General features: G+C 46.8%; 1 long non-coding RNA gene across 1 annotated transcript in view; it reads right to left on the bottom strand.

Annotated features, from left to right (window-relative positions):
• Window positions 1-3,717: 3,717 nt before the first annotated feature.
• LOC148003905 (uncharacterized) overlaps window positions 3,718-21,599 on the bottom strand; it is a 29,315-nt gene continuing 11,433 nt past the window's right edge. Inside the window, exons 2-3 of the long non-coding RNA XR_015629904.1 lie at window positions 5,473-5,549; window positions 3,718-5,095 (exon numbers count right to left, since the gene is read on the bottom strand). This is a non-coding gene — a long non-coding RNA (uncharacterized LOC148003905). The remainder of the gene's footprint in view (window positions 5,096-5,472; window positions 5,550-21,599) is intronic.

A 21,599-nucleotide genomic window follows, 5' to 3' on the forward strand; every position in this document is an offset into this window, starting at 1 on the left:
CTTTGCTCTGAGTTCAGAAAAAATCCGCAGTCATAATTACACTTCTACAAAACATTTTCATAGGCCTGTGTGTGTTCTCCTGCTGTGAAGAGACACCAAGACCATGGCAACTCTTTCACAGTGGGGAGCGTGGTGGTGTCCAGGCAGACATGGTGCTGCAGAAGGAGCCGAGAGTTCTGCATCTTGATCTGCAGGCAGCAGGAAGCAAATGCCACACTAGGCCTAGCTTGAGATTTGAGACCCTAAAGCCCATCCCTACAGTGACACAGTTCCTTCAACAAGTCCCCACCTCCTAACAGTACACACCCTGTGGGCTTAGCACTCAAACACGAGTCTATGGGAGCCATTCCTATTTAAACCACCACACTGGGGAAGCAAGAAGAAAGTGTTCTGTTCCTTGGAGTCAAGGTTACTGTAGTTTCGGGCCACCTGGTATGGATGCTGGGATTTGAACTCAGGTCTTTGCAAGAGCAGTATGTACTCTTACCCACTGAGCCATCTCTACAGCTCAGCATCATTCTTTTAAAATTCACATTCTTCTGATTTATTTCTAGGTTTCATGCCACCACCGTAGCTCACTTTGGAGTCCCCCTTGCTTTCACTAGATAGGGACAGAAGAAGACAGGAAAGTATTTTATAAACAATATCATCAAACGGTCACAGAGTGTGTGTGCGCGTTCTACTGCTTTGTTGATAGACGAAGCTTGTGATCTACCTGCACTCCCCGGCCTCCCGTTCCCGCTACCCCCACCCAACCTCCACACACAGATACAATTTCCCCCCTGGTTTCACCTAACCAGTGATTTCCCACTTTGTGTTTATGGAATGTATTTCTTCCTTATCCACAAAAACCTTCCTCCAAATATTGAAACGTGTGTGGGCGTGAGTCCGAGACAAACAGTAGAGGTGCTGTGTCCGGGAGCTCATTTATAAACGGTCGAGATCCCAGGACACCAGCCTCTACTTCAGACTCCGATATGAAAAGCCGGTGCCTCCGGGCGAATGATCTCAGGGCTTTGGAGTGAAGGAAGGGAAAGTTTGCAGGCACATTCAGGTTGAACCTGTTTGGTGTCTTTTTGCTGTAGGGAGGCAACCACACACAGTCCAGCGTTTGCTTTCTCTGTGCCAAGTCCCAGAGCTTTCACAGGGAACGTGGAGGAACTGACTTACTATCTAGACAGGGGCTGCTTTGTAAGCCAAATGGCTAGCCCAGGATTCTGGCCAGCAGGGGAATGTTCTCAGAAAATAAAGCCACTTGCAAAAGCAGAGCTCTAAACCAGTTCTGTCATACCCAACAAAGGATGCTGACTAATTCTGCTACCAAATGTGTTTCCCGCCCCACCAGAACACAAAGGGTCTGTCTACACTGTACTCATCTGTCCTGGGATCCTGCGGCCTCCTGGTGCAACACTCCTCTGGTACCTGTGTGGAGAAACGTGTTTTCTCTTCCTTTCCTTTCCTTTTCCTTTTCCCTTTCCTTTCCTTTTCCCTTTCCTTTCCTTTCCTTTTCCCTTTCCTTTCTTTTCCTCCCAGCATCTTAACTGCCCTCTCCTTTTCTCCTTCTCCCACTTGACGTTGCCCTCTGACCCTTTAAACGCACAGCCGAGAGTTTGCTTCCTACGCTATGATGAAGAGCTTCCTTCATTCTTGCCTCTGTTCTCACTTGGTGTATTTTAGCCACGTTCTCTGTGTCATGAAAATCTTTTGAAAACATAACTCCCCTTTTCATGTTTTTTTGTTTGTTTTTGTTTTTTTTTTTGTTTTTTTGGGTTTTTTTGCATTTATTTCGAGCTGAATATATTTCCAGGCTGTACGTGTTTGTCTTCTGGGGTATCTTTTTCTTCCGTGTAGTCTCCTCTCCTGTTTCTCAAACAATGCGTTCCTTGTTTTTCAGCGAGGAAATTCTCAGTGTAGCAGGGGAGGCTATGGGAAGATTAACCTGACCCAGCTCTGTCATCTCGGTGAAGCATCTGGATATGCCGATCCACCGGAGCTCAGTGTCTACATCCTAAAGTTTAGCATTTTCAATGTGTGAAGGCAAAAGGTCAGCTTTCGGGCCAGCGAGACAGATGGCTCAGAGAGTAAAGATGCTGGCTGCCAAGGCCAGTGACCTACGTTCAGTTCCCACGACAAATACAGCGGAGAGACAACCAACTCTAGCATGCATTCAGACACTCACATGCACACTCACACACATGCACAAGCATGCACACGCATGCACGCTCACAGAGTTATAGACACAAAGTCATAAATAAATATAATTAAAAAAAATCATCACTCCCTTGGTCCACGGACCCTGTGTCCAGCCCCACTTTGCCTGGGTACTTGTGTTGGCTCTCCCTTTGTACCACCAGGATGGTTTGCACTGCTTCTGTAAGTGACATCTGTCAGGTCCTTGGTGACTTTCATGAAATATGCCCTGGATGGCCAGGAAACTTTCATGAACAGAGAATCAACAAAAGGAGTTGATCCTATAAACTTGCATGGTTTTGTTGGGTTTTTTTTGGTCCAGGAGAGCAGTGAACCATTTTCCGGGGTTGCTTCGGGCTGGTTACAGAACTGAAAACTCAACCCCTGTGCCCACTGTTTTACACGGTTTCCAACTGTGTGTCTTTGCGTACACTTATACTCTGAAAACATTTAAAATTTACTCTCTGGGCGTGATGTCGCATGCCTTAATCCTAGCACTCAAGGCAGAGACGGGGAGATCTCTAAGTTCTCAAGGCCAGCTTGGTTTACACCCTGAGTTCTAGAACAGTCAAAGATATGTAGAGAAACCCCTCCCCCCACCAAAAAAAAATAAGATTCACTCTAGCAGATGGCTCAACAGTTTTATATGGCTTGGAGCTTATAACTGCCTATAACTCCAGTCTCAGGGGACCCAACGTCCTCCTTGGACCTTGAGGGCACCTGCACTTGAACGGTCTTAACCGGAGACACCGCTCAGTGGCTGAGAGCACTTTGCCAAGTTGTGTTCTCAGAGTCCATTTTTTGGTGGCTAACAATCACCTCTAACTCTAGCTCTAGGGGATCAGATACCCTATTTTGGACACACGCACGCACACACACACTAATTATTTTAAAATAATTTTTATAAAAAAGACTTCCTAGTTGAGAACCCTTGAGGTGCACAGCACCTCTCCTCGTGTGTTAGTCCTGGGGCTGCGTGCTAAGACCTCCAGAATCTCTGTTCATTCTGTAACTGAGAGCTCGTACTTCTGGACCAACATCACTCCGCTTTGTCCAAACTTCAGCGCCTGGAATACCTTTCTATTCACAGCTATGAGTCCCACTCTGCTACTGTCCACACATAAATGAGATCGCACAGCACTCCTGACCCTGGCTTCAGCCACACGCAGGTTCACGCATGTCACCGGACTTCCCCGTGTTGAAGGGTCCTCCACTGTGTGTGGCTGGCACACTTTCATCCATTCACCTGTAGACATGCACACTGGTCACTTCCTGTGTCTGTGCTGTGGTAAGCAATGCTACGCTGAGTGAGTTCCGGTGCCTCTCCAAGAAAGGTCCATCTTCCCTGTACTCTCCCCTCATCTTTAACTCCTCGGAATCTCCTTGCTGGAGATTATAGACTGCTGACAGCTGCCATGTGGGTGCTGGGACTCAAACCTGGGTCCTCTGAAGAGTAGCCAGTGCTCTTAAAGATAATCCATACTTACCTCAGAATTGTAGAAAAGATTCAAGAGAGTAAGCATAGGTAACCTAATAGAACTTTGTTTTTATTACTTTTGTTTTTTTAGACCACTGGTCCTGGGTAGGCTTGCCTTAAACTTAGTATCTAACTGAGGACGACATTGAACTTCTTTAAAAAAATATCTAAAAGATTATTTTAATTATGGCTGTGTGTCTGTGTGCATATGAGTACTGGTGGCTGACAAAGCCAGACACTCTGGAACAAGGGTTATAGCAGTTTTGAGCCACCTGATGTGGGTGCTGGAAATCGAATGAAGCTGGGTCCTCTGCAAGAACAGTGCTTGCTCTCGACTTCTGAGGATCTGTCTGGCCTCCTCCTTGAACGTCTGAGCTGCCTCCTTTGACTTCTAGGATTCCCTCATGAAAGGCTCATGCAGTGCTGGGGAAGGAACCCAGGGCTCCATGTAGACTAGGCAGGCACTCCACCAGCTGAGCCATAGCCCCAGCCCGGTGAGCCTCTTCCACATGGAAAGACCACCACTTACAACAAAGAGCGGATGTACAGAGGAAATTAAAGATTGAAGCGACACGAGAGGAGATTTTAAGCTGACCCTCAGTCTGCTCCCGGTTGTGTTTGGTACACGGCACTGTGCCTGGCAGACCCCCAGCCCTCAGTCACTGTGTGTTGCTTTTTGTGAATAGCTTCAAAGCAAGACGTTCCTTTGACTCCAGTACCACGAGGTTACCCAGTTGACTGAGCACTTTTTACGCCTAAGACTGCCCTGTTGTTGCAGTTCGCTGAGCCCTTGAGCGTAAAATCACCATGCCAGCCATAATTTCATCCGGAGAGCTTGGGATTTATGAGGTCATTTTCCTTTCAGTCCTCCCCCTCCGTCCTCATCTACCCTCTCACCACAAGCAAAGCAAAAACAAAGGGAGGGCCTTTCACAAAGTAACTCACAGCTGTTGCTCCTTTCTCTGGAATTACTAAGGGGGGTGGGTGGGTGGGAGGACAGGAAAAGCCAGAGGACCCCCACATCTCTTAAAGGATGTGCATCTGATAGATACTCGAGTGTAACTTCAGCTAACCCTCAGCCAGAGGAGGGTCAGGATACTGCCAGCACACATTTCCATACCAAAGAGTGTGAGGTGTGGGACGGCTGTTGCCATTGTCTTCTCAACAAAACGTCCTTCTTTACCCTAGAGAGTTGGTCTTCCCAGATCCCAAACATCGCCATGGGATGGGTTACTGAGGCGGATACATAATCCGCCCCAACCAATCATGCCAACCCAGCCAGGCTTACACAGTGCACCGGGCACCGTCCCAAGCAAGTCCAATCACATCTCTTCCAAGAGATTTTCTGGGAAACCTGGGGAGGGTCTCCCTCTGGAAGCATGAGTCATAGGCTATTTATATGCCGGGGGCCGGTAGGAGCCTTCTTCCCTGTAACATAGGAGGTGCGTATTTGGATCAGAAGAGAATGAGGCCACAGGCAAAGAGAAACAGAGACAAATAAACCTGAGCAGAAGAGTGGGAAACACAATCTTGATGACATCATTTAAGCACCTGAGTGCACCTGTGACTAAAGCCTTTGTTTAAATAAGCACAGCATGAAGGCAGAAACTGAGTTCTGAGTTCCCCACTCCACTCCCAGCTCCAGAGGGGCAGATCTCCCTGGAGCTGGAGTTACTGGGTAATTGCACAGGCTGGGAACTGAACTCAGGTTCTCTACAAGAGCAGTGTGTGCCCTGCTCAGACTTCTCTCACTGAGAAATTCTCCCTGGTGTTATCACATAAAGGTTGAAAGAAAGGAAACTTACCTAGCAAATCCAGGAGAACTTGGACAGGAGCTACCATCCCTGATGAAGAGGATGAGGAACAGAGCAGGAGGTTTGACCTAGAGGGAGAGAGAGCTGTCTCATCAGCCCCAGAGTTTTAAGATTAAGTTAATTGAGGTGGGAACACTTCCAAGATTGGCAGCCGCAACCATGAACCTGAGCCCTAACTGAAAAGAGAGGAAAAACCTGGCTTTGATCCCAGCACTCGTGACACTGAGGCAGGTGGATTTCTGTGAGTTTGAGGCCAGCTTGGTCTACATCCTAGTTCCAGGTGAGCCAGGGCTACACAGTGAGACCCTGTCTTTAAAATAAATAAGTAAATAAATAAATAAATTAATTAATTAATTAATTGGAAGAGTTGTGATAGAAATTGGCAGATATTCCACTCAAACAGATAATTACTACTATTAATTACTTCTCAAAAACGTGCTTTTAATGACTTCTGCAAGAAAAATATGGGGGGGTAGAGATATGGGTTCAGTTCCTAGCACCCTCACGGCTGCTTATAACAGTTCAGCTCTCTAGTCACAGGGGCTGATGTCCTCCAGCCCCAGTAAAAACAGACGCCCTCTTCTGGCTTCAGTAGGTACCAGACATACACGTGATGCATATACGTACTGGCAGACAAACACTCAGACATATAAAATAAAAAGAAATTAATAGTACTAATAAAAGAGGCAGATGTGGTGGCATATATCTTTAATATGTGGATCTCTTTGCCTCCAGAGCCTGCCTGGTCTACATAGTGAGTTCCAGGACAGCCAGAGATAAAGGATACATAGTAAGATCCTGTCTTAGTTAGAGTTTCCTTTATTGAAAAGAGACACCACGACTAAGGCAACTCTTAGAAGGGACAGCATTTAATGGGGGCTGGCTTACAGTTTTAGAAGAAGGTTTAGTCCACTATTGTCCAGGAAGCATGGCAGAACTCAGGCAGATAGAGTGCTGGAGGAACCAAGAATTCTACACCTTAATCCGAAGGCAGCCAGGATAATCTTTCGACCGGCAGGGAGGAGGGACGGTCTCTCACATTGGGCGGAGCTTGGGCTCAGTACCTTAAACCCTACCCCCACAATGACTTACTTTCTCCAGTAAGGCCACACCTCCTCCAGTAAGGCCACACCTCCTCCAGTAAGGCCACACCTCCTAATAGTTCCACTTCCCATTGGCCTAGCATAGTCACACCACTACAGACTTGTAGCTAAGAGAACTGACTGCTCTTCTAGACGTCCTGAGTTCAATTCCTAGCAACCACATGGTGGCTCACAACCATCTGTAATGGGATCTGATGCCCTCTTCTGGTCTGACGGCTACAGTGTACTCACATATTTTGTATTATTTTCTGGTATGAAACCACCTACTAAAGATCCCAGAAAGGCTAAGGCTTTGTAGCCGACTGATGACATCTTGCCATGATTTTACGTGGGGAGCAAAACAGAAATTCTGGGGCAAGGCCTGGTAGTGAAGGGGATTGTGGGTCCTGACCCAGGCACTCTGCTCCTCCGGCTACCAAGAGCCATCCTCACCAAAGGCCCAAAGCGCAGGGGAGTCTCGAAAACTATGAAACAAGTGCACCTGTGTTTACTCCATACGTAGTTGTATTACCCATGGCTGCATGGATGGCTGGCCTCAAACTCACAAAGATCCACCTGCCTGTGTCCCGAGGTTAGAGATGGGCACACCACCACACCTGGCCTTTATTTATTCTCTGGACGCTGTAACAAAGTACCCGGCAGGAAGGGTTTGTTTTGGCTTCTGTTTTATAAATGGGTACAAGTATCGCGGCAGGGAGGGATCATGGCTGGAGTCAAGTTGTGACAGAAATCCGAGAGTAAATAGAACATGGGCAGAACCATCAAAGGTCCACCCTTAGTGATCCACTTCCTCCTAAAGACTCCATAGCTTTCCAGAAGAACACCTCTAACACTAGTCCCTTCCTTCCAGGTTCCATTAATAAAAGACACACACGAACAAACAAACAAACTAACTAAAAACAAAGCCAACGAAAGGGCAAGAGTACAACAAGGCTAGGAAAGCAAGCGGAGCCAAAGTGAAGGCGATGCTGAAAGATACCGGAGTGCTTCCAGGACCACAGAGATGAGCCTTCCTAGGAAGGCTCATGCTCTCCAGACTCAGCCTGTGAGAGGTCTGGCAGTCTCTGCTTATTCCTCTGGGAACTTTGGGAACCCAGCTGCCATGCTGTGAAAAGCACAAGCCACACACGGACAGGCCGAGCGCATGCCCAGCCAACAGTCCCGCTGAACTGCCAGCTGCCAGCCTGTGTCCCTGCCAGCCCCGGGAAAGAGCCACTGAAACAGCCCTGCCTAGCCTAGCCAAAAGCCGTATGATCGCAGCCGCAACCCACATCACAGGCGGCAAAGAACTGGCCCAACAGACCCAGTAAACACATACAATCATTGACGGTAATAAAATGGGTGTTGCTTTTGGCCGCCAAGCTCTAGGACTGTTAAATAACAATAAATAACCAACTCAAGGGCCCAGGGGCAATCAAAGCTAATGAAAGGAGGTTCTCTATTGAGCCTCCTCTTTTCTTCTCGAGAATCCCCTCCCGCAAGTGTTTTCTACAACTTTATTTTTTGAGAAAGGTGCGCATGTAGCCCAGGAGAGCCTCAAATTCACTATGCAGTAAATACTTTGGACTTTGGAGATCTTCCTGTCTCTTCCTCCGGAATGCTGGGTTTCTGTGCGCGCAGTACCACACCAGTTTACTCAGGGCTGGGGATTGAACGCAGACCTCGAAGCATGCTGGGAAAGCATGCTACCAGCCATATACCCAACCCTGCCTAGCACCAGGGTGAGGAAAGATGGGGGAAGGCACTTCCTGGTATGAACTATAGAAACTATCCAACTCGGTATGAGACTTTTCTTCCTATAAAAGGAAACGGGGCAATTAAAAAAAGTACAAACGGGCTGGGGATTTAGCTCAGTGGTAGAGCGCTTACCTAGGAAGCGCAAGGCCCTGGGTTCGGTCCCCAGCTCCGAAAAAAAGAACCAAAAAAAAAAAGTACAAACGAGGGCTGGGAACACCGTGGTAGGTGTTCAGCTATCATATGCAAGGACCAAGTGCAGCTGCCAGTACCACAAAACCAATGATATTAAACTAACACCTCATGGTTTTTGGTAAAAACAGCAGCTGATTTAGAGTAAGTCTAGAAAAACAACCAACCAACCAAAAGCATGGTACTAGTTACTGTTAAGTTGCTGGGACAAAAACTCCACGGCAGGGGACTTAGAGAAGAAAGGGTTTACTTGGGGCATATGGATCTGAGGGATGAGAGTCGGTCACCATCCTGTCGAGGAGGCGTGGCAGTGGTAGGCACAGTGATTGGACGACCATCATGAAATACAGTCGTGAGCAAGAACACCAATGGGGAGCGGCACATGGCTCCTGAACCTCGAAGCCTGTGCTTTGAGGGGACATCCTTCCTCCAGCGAGGCCATACCTAAACCTACCCAGACAGCACCATCACGTGAGGATGAAGTGTTCAGAGGCCAGAGATTATGAGAGGCATTCTTTTTTTTTTTTCTAATCTTTTTATCTTTTTTTTCGGAGCTGGGGACCAAACCCAGGGCCTTGTGCTTGCTAGGCAAGCGCTCTACCACTGAGCCAAATCCCCAACCCCTCTGAGAGGCATTCTATTCAGACCGCCTTGGGTATCTATGGGACTAAGGGTGTTGAGGCCGTTTCTTCTGAGAAGGGAGAGGGCCTTTGTGGCAGAGAATTCAGTTTTCCCTTCAAGCCTCTTTCTGAGTCTGCAGCAAACAATGTGGACACAGTGCTAAAAAGTGATTTTTTTTTTTTTTTTTTTTTTTTGTGGAGTTTAAAACATCCAGGACTAGGGGCTGGAGAGATGGCTCAGCAGTTAAGAGCACTGACTGCTCTTCCAGAGGTCCTGAGTTCAATTCCCAGCAACCACATGGTGGCTCACAACCATCTGAAATGGGATCTGACGTACATAAAATAAATAAATCATTAAAAACAAAACAAAAAAAAATCATCCAGGACTGATTCAATAGCAAAACGCAAATACTTAATTATAACTACGGACTAGTACATGAAGGTCTAAAATGTTGTTAACGTGGGGATGAAGATCATAACAAATACTGAAATTTAGAAGGGAAAGAATCCAGACTTAGAAATATGATTCAGAACTGCTCATGGTAATCACGAGGAAAAAAAAAACCAAAACTTATAAAAACCTCAAAGATTTAGATCTTCTTCATACTTGAGTTTTTTTTTTTTTTTTTGCTATGTAGAACTGTTCGTTATCTTATTAAAACTTTGTAGAACATTTATACAAAGGATAAAGGAAGAACACAGCAAAATATTAGCATTTCCCTCCAACTGGTAGAAATGGAGGATTTTCGCCAACTTGTTTTATTATTTATTTAATCAGTTTCACGTGTACACAAACACCTGTGTGAGCCAGCATCCAATGTGACAGAAAATAGCGAGTCTCTTCTCCTTCCTCTCTGTGCCCTTCCTACCCTCTCGTGATCTGCAGCCCTGAGCCTACAGTGTGAGCCTACAGTGTGAGCCTACAGTGTGAGCATCTTTTAGCTTCTCAAAGTGAGGGAGCAGACGTGGAGTTTGTTGTTCCCTAGTTGATTTAACTCAACATACTGTCTTCCAGATCCATCTATGTGGGGCCAAGGGAAAGATATCATCCCTGTTGACTGAAAAGTATCCCACCAGGTAAAAATATTAACACCCCCCCAACACACACACACACACGCTCATGCTCACGCTCATACTTGGAGATAAAAGGCCTCAGAAAGAATAAAAACAAAAGAATAATCAGATATACGGCCAGGCAATTGAATGAACAGAGTGTAACAGAAGCCAGGCATAGTGACACATTTACTCCCAGAACTCAGGAAGGAAAATTGAGCAGGGCAGGGAGAAGAGAAAGGGGAGTAGTAAGGTGTCCAACTTAATACAAAAGAAGAAAGCACAAGCTTACTTAAATATTAAAAGTACTTATATACAGCTAATATGCCAGTGTCACAAAACTTTCGAACTTGCTAGTCACTCCTGGAAGTGTTGGCGAGAGGCGGTTAGAAACTTGCCTTGGCTGTGCGGAGAAATTCTGATGAATAAAAATCTAATAAGATACAGTACACATGCAAACAGAAGACACAAAGGCAAGACTACATCCTAGGGGCTGGAGAAACAGCTAGAGGTCGAAGGTACTGGCTGTTCCTACAGAGCACTGGGGTTCGACTCCCAGCACCCACACAGTGGTTGTAGCCATCCATAACTCCAGTTCCGGGGTACCAAGCATGCACATAGACCACTGTAACACAGATAGGCAGGCAAAACACACACAAAATTATTAAATCTAATTTAAAAAAAATAAAGACTATACCAAAACAAAAATCCACAATTACCTCAACTCTTTAGGAAATGTAAGGTGTGGTGGCTCATACTTTTAGTTTCAGCATCCAGGAGGGTAAGGCTGGAGGTTTTGGCGTTTGAGGCCAGCGCAGATTACACAGGGAGACCCTGCCTTCCGAAAGCCCCCCAAATTTTAAAAAATATCTTAATAAAAAAGAAAATTTTGAATAGGATAAAAGTGTGTGTGTGTGTAATATAAAATTAGAGTGAATGAATAAGAAAATATTAATGCAGTAGAGGTCTTGTTAAATAATTAACCGCTTTTTAAAATACAATAAGCAGAGTAAGGGACAGGGGGTGGGGGGCACAGCTCCATAGAGTGCTCGCCTGTTCCGTTGAATCTCTGGGTGCCGTTTCCAGCACTGCCTAACTAGGTGTCATCCCAGTGTGGGTAGGCAGGAGATTAAGAGCTTCAGGGTCTCGCTGGGAGTGCGAGACTGGGCCGGGTTGGAAAGACTGCAGGCGTTGTTACTACACTTCTCTCAGAGACACTGCTCTCCTACGGTATACTTAATTGTACCTCCTAAATTAAGAACGAATAGAAAGCGATGTCCCACGGGTGGGACTAATGCTGGTCAGGGTGGTCCTGGGAATCATAAGGAAACTTCCAGGGAACTAGAGAGGAGGAAGCTGGAAGCGGAGTCTCCGCCCTGCACTCCGGTCTCCGTTCTTGAAAGACGTTGTCTCTCAGGTGTTTCTTTTGGGAAGTCACAGGCGGAGGCCCCTGGCATCAACCCTCGCAGAGGAAAATTTTGAGAGTGACTCACAACTAAAATAACAAACTTCTAATTAATTTCAGGTCCTCGGGGCAGGATGTCTCCTTGGTAGCAGTCAAGACTGAGAGCCACAGTCAGTTGTGAAAGCTGACAGGGAAGCCAGGCTTTGTCTGTCACCAGGATAGAACAAATCCCCAGTTGACTGGCTGCCAGGTACAGAACACCCTTAGGTGCAGCATTTGAAACGGAGGGTGAAGCCACAGTGGGTGTGGGCTGGCGGTAGCAGGAGGTGCCTGCTCCACACAGTCCCTGGCCCCTCTGGAAACTTCAAGATGTTTTTCCTTCTTCTTCTTTTTTTTTTTTTTTTTTTTTTGAGACATAGGCCTGGTTGTCCCGAAATTAAGCCGGCCTCGAATTCAAATCTTCCTGTCTCTGCCTCCTGAGTACTGGGGTTAAAGGCAAGCGCCACCACACCCAGCAAGTTTCCTTTTTCTTAATTTCAGTGGTTATGTGAATATAGTGATACAGCTGGGGGTGAGGGGAATGAGTCCTGCGAGAATATCCTATCCCACCATGAATAGCATGGTCACTCAAGTTCTCTATCAACTCATTAAGGCTAATAACAAAGTTTATATATTATTTCTCCATTGTTTTCCTACACAGTAGAACTCAGCTGGTAACTTGTGCATGAGGACATAGCCATCCAGGAAGAAAACAGTTGCAGGAAATTGCTGTTAGTATCTGGTTGTCTTGCCTGTGTGTGTGATCTATCTTAATGTCCCCAGGCTTCTGCAGCCTAAGTGCTGAACCCTGGTTATTTAAAATTTAAAACTCTGGAGGAATGATTCAGTGGTGAAGAGCACTGTGATTCTGACAGCCAATCCTGCCATGATAAAACTCATAATTCAAAAGTGTTTGGCTTCAGCAGTATTGCGTGTAAAGAAGTTAAAAGAAATGTTAAGAAATAAAAGCCAAGGGCTGGAGAGATGGCTCAGTGGTTAAGAGCACAGAGCACTGACTTTTCTTCCTGAAGTCCTGAGTTCAATTCCCAGCAACCACATGGTGGCTCTGCAATGGGATCTGATGTCCTCTTCTGGTCAAGACAGCTACAGCGCAGTCATAAAAATAAAATAAATAGGGGTTGGGGATTTAGCTCAGTGGTAGAGCGCTTGCCTAGGAAGCGCAAGGCCCTGGGTTCGGTCCCCAGCTCCGAAAAAAAGAACCAAAAAAAAAAAAAAAAAAAAAAAAAAAGAGTGATAAAAACCAGTATTAACTTGGATCTAGTAGAGTCCCAGGCATGAATTTGAAATTAGCAATCACATTGAGAAAACAGGGCTGGAGAGATGGCTCAGCCGTTAAAGGCTAGGCTCACAACCAAAATATAAGAGAAAACAATTTAAGTAAGGGAATTAAAGTCATAAAAATGTTTACATAATTTCTCTCAATAATCCTCAAGAAAAATAGAAAATTACAGCCACAAAGATGACAGCTTTCTAATATCACTCATTATGACAAAAGAAAACCCTAAAAGATTATCAAGAGGGAAATTTATTTAGAAACTTAATTTTAAAGTATTTTAAAGATTTGTGTGTGTGTGTGTGTGTGTGTGTGTGTGTGTGTGTGTGTGTGTGTGTGAGTTCATGAGAAACCTGTGTTGGGGCACCATATCTCCTGGAACTGGGGTTCCCAGTGGTTGTGAACTCCTTTGATGTAGGGGCTGGGAACTAAACCTGGGTCCTCTGCAAGAGAAGTGGGCACTCAACCATTCAGCCATCTCTTTGGATCCTTAATTTTTTTTTTTTTTCCGGAGCTGGGGACCGAACCCAGGGCCTTGCGCTTGCTAGGCAAGCGCTCTACCACTGAGCTAAATCCCCAACCCTCCTTAATTTTTTAAAAAATTCTAATTTAGATACTTAGTGCTTTGTAGCAATAAAGACATTGAGACTTATACCTGTGGTAAGCAGGACTGTGACCTCCAAACTATGTCAGACTCACCCAGTCCCATGCACAACACCTACTGCCTGCCTTACACTAGTCCTCCACATCAGATTCTATATAGAACAGACACAAGGAAAAACAATAGGCTCAGTAGAGCTGACCCTGGTGAGGGGCACAGGTGAGCCTGCCCAGAGGCAAGAGCGAGAAAGAGCTGGCGGCCCTGCCACTCCTCTGCCAGGAGTGAGGGGCATGGTGCTCTCCCCCACTTCACCCGTTGCCACCTGAGGCAGTCAGAAGCTGGCCCCTTGGGTCAGGAGAGCAGGTGAACAGGCCCTGCACCTCGCCCAGGTAGCACACTACAGCTGGCCCTGGAAGGGGGTCCAGTGGTGAGCCAGTCCCATGCATCTGCTGTGAGGTGAAGTGGGCCGGTGGTGATGCCCTCCCCTCTACCTGGGTAGTGAGGATTGCTGGCTCCAAGGTCATGAGAGTGGGATAGCTGCCTCTCACTCCTGGAAGAGCAGGCCCTGCACCTTTGCCTGGGCAACGTGGTGGAGCAGGCTCTGGAGGCATGTGTTATGAATATAGTGCAGATAGGGGGTACCTTTGGTGGACCTATGCCAAGGTGTACCCCTAAGTAATTATGCCATGCCACAGACCTGGTGTAAAGAGATTTACTGGGGGAAGGGAGAGGAGTGAGGGCCTGGGAAGGGATAGAGACGGACAGGACATGTAGACAGACAGATGGGAGCAGAGGCATGAGGGCAGAGAGAGGGGGTCCAAGAGAGAAAGAGAATGATAGAGAGGTTGCTTGGAACAGAGGGTGGGTGAGCGAGCTGGAGTGACAGAGAGAGAGAGAGAGAGAGAGAGAGCGCGCGAGCGAGAGAGCGCAAGAGCGAGCAAACTGGAGTGGTCCTTTTTTTTAAATTTTTTTTTAAGATTTATTCATTTATTATATATAAGTACTGTAGCTGTCCTCAGATACAGCAGAAGAGGGCATCGGATCTCTTTACAGATGGTTGTGAGCCACCATGTGGTTGCTGGGAATTGAACTCAGGACCTCTGGAAGAGTAGTTGGGTGCTCTTAACCGCTGAGCCATCTCTCCAGCCTGGAGTGGTCCTTTTTATCTGCAGCACACACCTGTTGCACCTGGAGGTGGCGGCAAGGCAGGTTATGACATAAGCAATTTCGAGGTCCCTGAGGGCAGGCCAGCGGAATCACCTGTAAGCTAATCTCCTGCATGGGGGTAAGTGGCCCAGAAGGCATGAGAGCTGACTCCACCTCCTGCTGATGGGTGCATTGAGTGGCCTAGCAGGAGCAGTGTTGGTAAGCTAGTCCTATGATGTGGTTACAAAGCTTGCCCTAGTAGTGTGGACTGACCAGCTCGGCTGCAGGCCTTTGACTCAGAGCCCACCCTATCTATGATCTGTTGGGTTTCGTGAAAGCGTGGGTCCTGAAGATCCAGAGCTGCAGGATTCCATGACACAGGGTAACAACAGGATAACTGGGAGGAGCGCCAATGAAGATCCAATACTGATGGTGTCACAGATGCCAGAGATCCCGAACCAGACCAATGACTCATTGCAATGAACAATCTGCTGGTGAAGATGTGTGGACGGAAGGGTATATTGTGGGACACACTGTGACACACTGCAGATTCCACGATGAGACGTTTTCTATGCTTTGTTTTATTTTGCTTGTTTACTTATTTGTGTGGCTTTTATCTTGGGGGAAGTTGCAAGGGCAGAAGGTGGATATGAGGGGGCAAGGAGATGACAGGGGCTGGGACGCATGGAGTGAAACTCATAATCAATAGAAAGTTTTAACAACAACGGCAACAAAAACGATAGGCTCGAAGTGGTTTGCAAAATAATGAAGAATATAAACATCCTCAACAGGAAAGTAACAAACTCAACCCAAGCTCCCCGGAAAGGATTGCACAGCATGATAGACGAGAGTTCACCCCAGGAGAGCCAGGTAATGTAACATCCAGAGCTTAACCAGTGCCACACACCACATTCACACAGGGTGTGAGAAAGAGTCAGTATTCACCCACAGACAGACAGGTGGAGCAGCTGTCCTCCCCACTGTGCGCGTGCGCGCGCACGTGTGTGTGTGTGTGTGTGTGTGTGTGTGCTCGAGTGCAAGCGCGTGGGTGCACATGCACTCGTGCACGTGAATGCATTGAGTGTGCGTGCATGCGTGTTTGTGTGTGCATGTGTGTGAGTGCATGAGTGTGTGCATGTCCATGTGCACATATGTGTGTGTGCGCTAATGCTTGTTCAGTATCCTGCCCACCAAACCAATGAAGTTCGGATACTTGTCACAGCTGTGTAATACGAACATTAGGCTAAGTGAAAGAAGCTGCGTGTTAGGATTCTCCAGATGGGAGATTTCCAGGATGGCAGACTGATGCAAGCATTGGGCAGTTGCCAAGGGCTCAGAGGTACTGGAGGACTGCCTGATGGTTTTGAAGTCCTTTGGAAGTAACAATGTTTTGAAGCATTTAAAATGGTGGACCGCAGATGAGTGAGATTGTTCAGCAGATAAAGGTGAAGTTATTGTGAAATACCTTCACAAAAGGGGAGGTCAAGCTGATGGATCTGTTGATTCTCAGTTGCCTTTGCTCAAAATAATCCTTTTACCAAAGTGGTATATTTTGGGGTCTTCATAATCAGACTCATTTCAAGATATGGTTTATACTGAGATATTAATATGATTTACAGAGAGTAAGTTTCAGTTCTAGCCACCAAGCTCTCTCTTCTATCTATCTATCTATCTATCTATCTATCTATCTATCTATCTATCTATCTATCTAATCTATCTATCTTAGGTAGCCCTGGCTGTCCTGGAACACACTATGTAGACCAGGCTGGCCTCAAACTCACAGAGATCTGCCCACCTCCTGAGGTCTGGGATCAAGGACGTGCATGCGTGCGTGCAGCACAGCACCCAACCTCACACCTCAATTTCCATTTAAAAGAAACAAATCTCCAGACCAGACAGAATCTCTGTTCTAACCCCCTAGGAATATCCCTGCAGACAGAGGCTGAAAGAAACCTCAAACCTATGAGGTGATGCAGCCTCCAGAATGGTCCTCACAGCAGGTGCCCCCACCCCCACCCCCAGGTCACTAGCAGAGCTGGTAGTTCCACTTAGAGCTTCTAGAGTCAGTTAAGAGAGAGACTCTTCAAAGGCAGGCACGCTGGGCGGAAGAAAATCACTACTTCCAAATTTAATGTAACGCACTTGAACAAGTTCCTTCATATCTCACTGGTGAAAGGACGGTTAAAAGTCTACACCCACAGAGTCCAGGTCGACTCTGAGAAACCTATGTGCTTATGTTCTGTTCTGCAAGCATCCTCACTGGTAGAAAGCACCAGGTGAGGGAGGTATAGAAATTTGTGTTTATCATTCAGGACCCCTAAACATGCTAAAGGAACGTGGCAAAGGTGAATTTTACGAGAGATGACTTATTGTTAACAGTTTTTTACACAGAGAGCTCATCATTTACAGCATCATCACGTATCCCCCAGCCGGCAAGCCCTAAGAGCTCAGTGAACACTCTGTGCCTTGAGTGGGTGGTGGGAGGCGACCTGCCATGAACATAGAGGGCTGCCCTGCTTTGGGGAGCGCTGTCCACTGGGCTGGGCCGAGATGGAACTGGAAAGCAGGCAGGAAGGGGAAGTCTGGCTCCGGCTGTTCCTTCCAGAGTAGCCCTGGGCCCAACATGAATTCCCCAGCTTGAAAAGGCCAGCGTGAGTCATAAGTCCCACCCTTAACCTGCCTTTTGAGATGCTGGGGCAAGCAGGGGCAGAGAGTGTCTGCACTCTGTACAGACTGAGGAGGCAGGCAGCAACAGGGAAGCGCCTACAAAGGATTTAATAGCAGCATTGGCTGGCACCTGTAATCCCAGCAATTGGGAAGCAGAGGCAGAAAATTGGGAGCTCCAGGCCAGCCTGAGCTACACAGAAAGACAACCTCAGAGCAAGCAAACAAACAAAAAACCCGCAAGAAACAAAATCAAGAGGAGTTTAATTCTGTGTCCTCAGAGAACATTTAGAGCTAAATGAAGACCTAGACACGGACAAGTAGAGGGACTTGTTGTTTTAGCTAAGCCCCAGACATGACCTGAGACCCCGTAATAGCTGAACCCTAGCAAGTATGCCAATGGCAGTGACTCGTTAGAGAAAAGCCCTAGTCCAAATCCAAAGTCATCCAGAAACTGAAACTTAAAAATGACTCCAATCTCGGGTAAGTTTGAATGTTGGGCATTGGGTGTGGAGACATACATCTGTAATGTTGGCCCTTGGGGGTCGGACACAGGAAGACAAGGAGTTTGAGGGCAGCTTAAGCTACGTGAGGCGATGCCCTTACCCCAAAGCATGATGCCTCCTGTCTTGGGCTTCTTTTTGTAAACAGTCTGAACCTAGGAGTGATGTGTGTATGTACTTACGTATGTGTTTGGACTTACTGGACTGGCTTTCAAGACCACAGATGCAGGAAGTTCCACTCTACAAGCTACTAGTGTGAATCCATCTAAGAAGTGGCAAGCTACCACCAAGGAGGCAAGGCTGCAGCCCACAGGCAGAGGCAACAACCTCAAGTACCAGTGGGCACCGGTAGGAATTTCAGAGACCAAGGAAACCTGAGTCTGAAAACTGAGATCAGCAGTGGCAGATGATGGCTAACTCGGAGAGAATCTTCCTGGGTCCACCCCGTCCACACCGGGTGCAGTTCTCTCCCACTCAGTTGGCTCTCGCTCTGGAAACACGCTCACTGACGTGCCCAGAAGTGAATTACGCCCTACCTTTACGCATCACTTGATCATGTCAACACCCACCACCACCACCACCAAATTAGCCACCACATGACTAAAACTGCATAAATCCCATTCACAATGGTTAAAGCGTCTTCATCCAAATGAGTTCAGCAGATTCGTCTTCCTTTCCACCCTCTGCACATGCATGGGAGGCTTACAGTCCCTCTGACATTCCGGTGTGGCTAAATGACTTACTTTGCCTCTCCTAAAGCAGAAGCGTGACGTGAGCGAGCAGAGTCCCCACTTAACCATTCTTGAGAGCACAGCAAGAAACAAACCTGCAAGGAATAGGCCACCGTCCACCTACACACTCCATTCTTCCTTGTATCCGTATAGAACCTGATGAGGTAGGTCTATAGCACAGTCACGAATAAGGAAACCAGGCTGTGTTTGTGGCTAACGCAACCCCAGAGCCGCTCCACATGTTAGTGGGCAATTGATCTGGGGTGATCCAGGCTAAGGGGGAAACCACACATCTGCTTGAAGAACAGAATGAGAGGAGAATGTAAGATATCCCATCAGTGATCCATGTCGGACTCGGGGGGTGTAACTCAGTGGTGGAGTGCACGTTTACAGGCAGAAGACACTGAGTTTAGTCCCGAGCACAATGAAGGCAGTGTAGTGTGTAGTGGGGAGCTGGAGAAATGGCCTGGTGGTTAAGAGTGCACGCTGCCTTTGCAAGAAACTGGAGTTTGATTCCCCTGCATCAAGTGGCTCACAAAACCCTGAAACTCAAGAGCCAAGAAATTCACTGCTCTCTTCTGGCCTCCTCTGGCACTGCATTCAGGTACCCAAACCTCAGATACATGCATATACATATAATTAACAGTAAGAACAGCCAGGGTGGGGGTGGGTGGGTCTTTGTGAGCTGGAGGCTAGCCAGAGCGATCTTGTGAGAACTCTCAAAAATTTTCAAATTTTAAGTCTTTATGTGTATATCCATTATGTGATGAAGTAACATTCTAAACACATTGGGTTAAGCTGAACACCATCTTAAAATTAACTTCACCTATTCTTGCTTTTAAAACTAGAGCTACTGAATATAGACAATTAGGTAGTCAGCTTGCATTTATAAGCTGTGTTGTGCTTTCATTGGCCGGAACTGGCTTACAGGTTACATGCTGGGAAGGCAGGGGCCAGTTCTTCTGAATCTAAATGCAGTATTTCTGTAGCATATCACTCCCCCAAGAGGGCCAACTGCCCTGCCGAAGGCACCGTGGCTGCCTGCACATCCACATTTCCATATTCATGGATCCACACGGCGGATATTTTTGTACTGTTACTGTGCATGAAGCTCTGTAGGAGGGACTATGATTTTTGCTTTGCTCTGAACTCAGAGTCCTGCTGAAGCAAAAGTTTTGTGCTTGGAAAGTTGATCAACAGCCAAGTTTGGGAGCGAATGAGATGCTCATGCCTTTCAAAAGGGGGAAATATGAGCTGAGCTCAGGGAGTAACGAAAAGCTATTGAAGAGCGCAAGGCCCAACTTTGAAATGCAGTTTGCACCCAAGATTTGCTGAACAGTAGCGGTCCACGGAAGCTCTACGTGTGTGAGTCAGCTCAATTCTAACTCACTTATTGAAAGGGGAAAAGAGAACAGACCCCGTAGACAGGCGAACTTAGCACTCAGGGAATGATGCTAACAGACCACGCATCCTTCTGAAATATGGTACACGTCATGCAACAGCATTTGGTCAAGGATGGGCCAACTCCTGACATGGTGTATTAGCTGGTGGCTTTGAAGGCCATTTATGTAAGCCTGCTCTGTGATGCTTAGACAGTGACAAAATCACCTAGGGATGTACACTGAGAGGCGTCCCTTTTGTCAAGCAGTGCGTGAGCATGCCATCAATGTTGTGTCTCATAGGTGAAGGTAACCAGGCAATTCTAAAGTTCCATTCTTCAGTGATTAACTGTTACGGGGAAACTGAAACGCCTTTCGTCTTTCCCGTCCAGTGATTCAATGTGTCAAAGCCTTTGATTTTACATCGTCGTGTGTGCGCGCATGCCCACAAGAATGTGTGGACATGTGTGAACATGTGACCACATGTATATTGCCTGCATGCGAAGGTCAAAGGTCAACCTCAGGTGTCATTCCTCTCGAGCCTTCTATCTTGTTCTTTGAGACCAGGTCTCTCAGTAGGACCTGGTGCTTTCCAATGAAGCTGGGCTGTTTGATCGGCAAACCCCAGGGATGTCTCCACTTCCCCAGTACTGGGATCACAAGTGTATGCCTCCAGACCTGGTTTTTTATTATGGGTGCTGGGGATTGAACTTGGGTCCTCATGCTTTTTCAACAAGCACTTTGCCAGCTGAGTCACTGCCACAGCCAAGTGTCAGATTTGTCAATGACATTTCCTGTATCTTTTACAGGTAAGCAAGTCCCCTCTTGGCTTTTCACTGCGTGGGCTGCAGACAACTCTCGTATGACCAGAGTCATTGTCATTGGCTAAAACTCGCTCTGACCAGACCTTCGGTGAGGGCGGCCGAAGAGCCTAACTTCTTACCAAGTGGTTTCTTTGTGCCCTGATGCTGGAGAGAGGTAAGGACTAGGAAATATTTGAAGAGGCTTCCATTAGTCAAGGGGAGTGGAGAGAGTTACTCACCGCCCTCTGGTGCCAAGAAATCTGCAATTCCTAAAGCTATGGGCTAATGCATCTTGTGTTAGTGACCTGGCACGCAGGAAATCCTCCACCCACCATGCCAGGAACATAAGATTTGGCATCTTCTAATCAAACAAAGTCAGGATTTCAAGTTACACAGGGATTCTTATTTCCTATGTTAGGCATCTCTCGGGATTCACAGGGGGATGATTTCAGCTTCCCTGTGGATTTCCACGTCTGTGGATGTGCAGACCTCTTATATAAAACAGTATTGTATTTTCATGAAGCTCATTCTGTCCTTCCAACTATTTAAATAACCCAGACTGCTTAGAATACTGAATGCAAGATCAATCTCATGCAAATGGTTATTATTCTGTATTGCTCAAGGATAATGGCCCCTCCAAAGTCCATGAATATTCGCTAAAAACACATTTTTATTTTCAAAATATTTTTCAGTTCACAGTTTACTAATGCAGAAAGTATATTTTCCTTTTTCAGGTTTGGAGAGTATGGCTGGTAATTTTCTTTCTTCCTTCTCTTTTTTCTTTCCTTCCACTGTCCGTCCCCCCCCCCCCCCCTTCTCTAGACAGGTCTTACATACCCCAGGCTGGCTTC

The sequence above is a fragment of the Rattus norvegicus genome, chromosome 9 (genome assembly GCF_021556685.1).
Source record: "Rattus norvegicus strain SHRSP/BbbUtx chromosome 9, alternate assembly SHRSP_T2T, whole genome shotgun sequence".
NCBI lineage: Eukaryota > Metazoa > Chordata > Mammalia > Rodentia > Muridae > Rattus > Rattus norvegicus.